This window comes from Hydra vulgaris, chromosome 01 (assembly GCF_038396675.1).
Source record: "Hydra vulgaris chromosome 01, alternate assembly HydraT2T_AEP".
NCBI classification, from domain to species: domain Eukaryota; kingdom Metazoa; phylum Cnidaria; class Hydrozoa; order Anthoathecata; family Hydridae; genus Hydra; species Hydra vulgaris.
The window spans coordinates 73,940,001-73,945,139 of record NC_088920.1 but is presented as its reverse complement, the minus strand read 5'-3'; positions in this window follow the sequence as shown (position 1 = coordinate 73,945,139).

Below are 5,139 nucleotides of genomic sequence, written 5' to 3'. Positions count from 1 at the left end.
TCCGTGATTAAAAATGTTAACATGTTTATTACCTCTTTAAAAATTTCAACAGTGTCCCTTATTTTTGTTTGATCTCTTTGCAACTTATCTCGAGCAACTCTAATAGGTTTTAATATTTTTAACAAAAAATTAGTTTGGTTTAAAATGATATCTTTTCAATTTATAACATTAGTTTAAACTCTTTGGTTTAAACCTATCAAAACCCTGTAACAGATTTATTTATCAAAATTTAAATTTAAAACTTTATATAATATGAATTCTTAAGCCAAGTCTAATAATTTAAATTTTTATATCAAGGATGATTAAATAATGATGCATAAAAATCATATCAAATAAAATGAAATAAAAAAAAAAAAAAATGTAAAAAAACGATTCCTTATAATTTATTAAATGTTGAGGAGGCCTCGCTCTAGACTAATAAACCAATACTTAGGTAATAACACTAGTTACAATAGTTACAATAATAAACTAAAAACAAAGCATCAAACGAGTTCCTATGTTAAAAGACTCAGATAAGGCAAAAGTTAATAAACTCGTTTACATACTTTGGTGTGACCAGCCTAATAAAACAACTATATCCAAAAAGTATAACTACTCCTACTGCATAATTGGCAGGAACATTTGACTTGTTACATACAGAATATGTGACCTTTCCATTAGCCATTAGGCCATTTCCTTTCCATTAGCCATTAGCCATTTTAACACGCGTTTTATATCTTTTTCTTCATCTAAGTAATAACTTGCGTAACTCCAGTATTAGTATCTTATTTAAAGTTGTTCTTTTGATATTATTTTCTATAAAGATTCAGATTGCACTTTTCAGCATTTGTTAAAGTTGACAAATTGTTTTTCTAATTTACCAGTATTAAATTTTTTCAATAAAACACCGTTGTTCAATGATTTAAGTGTATGCATAAATTTGAGAGTTAAAAAAGAGTTTGCAGGTATAAGAACATGCAAACTCTTGTTAATCTTAAATTCTACATTCTATTTGTTAGCCATTCTACTTGTTAGGCTAATGCAGTTTAACAAAAAACCACACACTGTTTTCAAACCTGCATATTCTGTTGATAGCCTTTTCTAATTATTAAATGCATTAAGGTCCTATATAACAAGAACATTGTTTAAATAACTGTTAAAATAACATCAGAAACCATTGATAAAATCTGCACTATGCCTCATAACAAGATTAAGTAACAGAAATTTTCAACTTTGAAATATAAAGTATTTTGAAAAAATACTTATTTAGATAATCTTAAACATATATATTGGTGATGTTTGGATATTAGGATAAAATGAAACATTTTATTTTTTATTAACCTATTTAAGAGTCAAAGTTAGCAAAAAATTTAAATCTTAGGCATGGAAGTTATTTTAAATACTTCACTTAATTTTTATTCATGTTTTTTTTTTCTTATTAAACAAACACACACACACTCACACACACACATACATATATATATATATATATATATATATATATATATATATATATATATATATATATATATATATATATATATATATATATATATATATATATTTATATATATATATATATATATATATATATATATATATATATATATATATATATATATATATATATATATATATATATATTATATCTATATATATATATATATATATTTTTTTTTTTATTATTATTTTTTTTTTTATTATTATTTATTTATTTCGCCGTTGATAAATATTACAAAAAGGAAATTACAATAAAAGAAAAATCCTGGCCGGAGCAAGAAGAAGACAGGTTGTCTTATCACCGAGCCCCGTCACACAAAAATTTACATGCACAATAAATGATAAAGGACAAGTATAAATACAAAAACAAAAACAAATCAAATACTTCAGCAATAAAATAATTTGTTGCTAACAATCTTCCAGCAGAATAAATTTAAAAATAAAAAAGTAAAAATGACAGAAAATCATGAAAGTTATAAAAACACAAAAAAAAAAAAATGCGTTGTTTAATTAAAAAAAAAAGCAATATATGTAAACATAAGTATTTGGGCTGATTATTTAATATCATCAAAAATATGAACGAAAAAGACAATTTTATTTTCGTTATCTTTTATACTAATGGTTAGAAACCATTTTAATAAAAGCTAAAGAAAGTGATAAAGATTTAATTTATTTTCAAGCAATTCAGTCCAAACCTTTAAATTGTTTTCAAAAAAGGTATTTGAAATCTAATATATCGAATTCCATGTTCAGTAAATACCGTTTTGAATCATCCTTAAAACTTTGCAAAGTGCAGTTTAAAACGAAGTTTTGTTTTTTACTAAAGATTGGAAGAAATTTTTTCCAAACTAAAGGTCCCCGATATTGAATTTGGTACGAACTTAATTTAAGAAGGTTTATGGGAACCACAAAGTTATTCACTGAAAATTTAGTTGGATATTTATTGGAGATTTCATTAAAGTAGGATTGAAATGTTACTGGAGAAAACCCAAGTTTTGCTTTAAACATAAATAACATTACTTGATGAATATTAAGCTTATAAATATTTAAAGCTCCAAGCTGACGTAAGAGAGGTTCGCATTGTGTTTTTCTATTTGCCCCAAATACTATCCTGCAAGCATTTTTTTGTTTACTATAAATTTTTTTGAGTTTAGTGTGATTAGTGCTACCCCAGGAAATGTTACAGTATGAAAGATAACTGTGTATAAACGAAAAATATAAATTTTTTAAAGACTCGTTATTAAGAAAAGGTTTTGTTCGGTATAACATGGCAATATTTTTTGAGATCTTACCTTCAATATATTTAATATGAAATTTCCATGACAATTTTTCATCTAAGAGCACTCCCAGAAAGTTTGTAGTCAATTCCCTTTTAATTATTTTATTATTGATTCAAAGATTGGGTAGTTTAAGAGGAATATTCTCGGCTTTACTAGGTTTATGGAATAGGATAAATTTTGTTTTCTCTACATTTAATGATAGTCGGTTACTTATAAACCACTCGTCTTTTGTTTCTTTAAGTACAAATTGCTTTCTGTTAGTTAAGTATGATTTAAACCAAAGTAAACTTTGATTTTTAACACCATAGTTTTCTAATTTTTTCAAAAGAATTTCATGATTTACTGTGTCGAAAGCTTTGGATAAATCAATAAAAACCCCTATTGTATAGCAATCACTATTAAATCCATTTGATATATGCTTAACCAATTCAATTATTGCATGGTTAGTAGAATGATTTTTTTTAAAACCGTATTGATTTTTATATAAAATCTTATTTTCAGATAGATATTTATAAAGTCTGTTGTACATAATGCGTTCAATTAGTTTAGAAAAGCAGGGTAAGACTGAGATTGGTCTGTAGTTTGAAATATTGGTCTCATCGCCAGATTTGAAAATAGGTGTTATTTTTGCAATTTTTAGTTTATCTGGAATATGACCTGATTTAAGGGAGAGATTAAAAATATGGAATAATGAGGGTTCGATAATATCAAAAACAGATTTAATTACATTAACATTAATTTGATCTATACCTGCACTTTTATTTTTTTTCAGACTATTAAAAGCAGTATGTAGTTCACTTTTGGTTAAAATCGATTCTTCCATAATTAAATCAGTTGTTGCAAGATATGAATCAAATTTTTTTTGACCGACTGGAATTTTCGCTGCTAGGTTTGGGCCAACATCAAGAAAAAAATTGTTTAATTTCTCAATAATAACTTCTTTATGATAAATCATTTTTCCCTCAATAATAAGTTTTTGCGGTAAGTTATTTTTTTCAATTTTATTTTTCCCAATTAAGTCTCTAATAACACTCCATGTTTTTTGAGGGTTTCCTTTGTTTTTTCAAGCAGTTTAGCATAGTAACTTACTTTTGATCGTTTTTTAGTTTTTTCAAATAAACTTTTATAATTTTTGTAATTAGTTTCATTTTTATAAGTTTTATTTTTTAAATATTTATCATACAATTTTTGTTTTTTCCTTGATGATTTTAGTAGGCCTTTGGTCATCCATGGGGATACAACCGACTTTGAGTTTATTACTTTCACTTTTAAAGGAAATGCCTTATCATACATTTTAGAAAATTGGTTTAGAAATAAATCATAAGCATTATTTACATCGTGTGATTGCAGTACAAGATTCCAATCGACGTAATTATTTAATAAATTTTTAAATTGCCATATGGAACTTTCATTGATATGTCTCATGAATACTGTTGATTTGTGGGTAGCATTATTTAGAGTAACGCTCTCAGTAATAAGGAATATAGGAAAATGATCGGTTAAATCAGTCTTGATTATACCAGTTTTAACACGGCTATTATGAAAATTGTTAGTTATAACATTATCTAATAATGTCGATGCTTTTTTAGTTACTCTTGTTGCTTTGTTTATAGTTGGGATAAGGTTGTATTCGAGAAGAATATCAATAAAAGTTTTTGCTTCACTATTTAAGGCATGGTTGAGTAAGTCAATGTTGATATCCCCAACTACGTAAACATGCTTTTGCAATATATTTTTTGTGTTTAGGAATGTGCGCAGATAAGTTTTGAATGTTTTTAAACTACCAGCTGGTGTTCTATAAATAGCATTGATTATAAAATTATTAGCTAATTTATTTATTATCTCAACGCATAATGCCTCACAATCTGTATTGTTTACATTAAGATCTTTACGCTGAATAAAATCAATAGAATTGTGAACGTATATGCTTATACCACCACCAACGCAAATATCGCGCATTTGATGAACTGATGTATAGTTTCTTAACTCAAAATTAGAATTTGTTTCATTGCTTTTAAGCCAAGTTTCTGTAAAACAAATTATTTTAAAATCATGATTAAGTTCTCCCAATAAACACTTAAAGTTCTCGAAGTTTTTATTCATACTTCGAATATTAATATGCAATAATGAAAATTTATTCTTATTCTCACAGAGATATTGAGTAGATTCAGGTATTATATAGTACTCACTTTCTAATAAGGTTTCAGTATGATTATCAGAGTTATTATCGCTAAAAGCAATATTTTTAGCATTAATATTAGAAGAGAGATTATTCTCCATTTCTAAAAGTAAATTAAAATTTGAAAAACTAAAAAAAAAAATAAAAATAAAGTATCGTTAAAAGAAATATAAAATATTTACGTTGCTTTTCAAGACCATT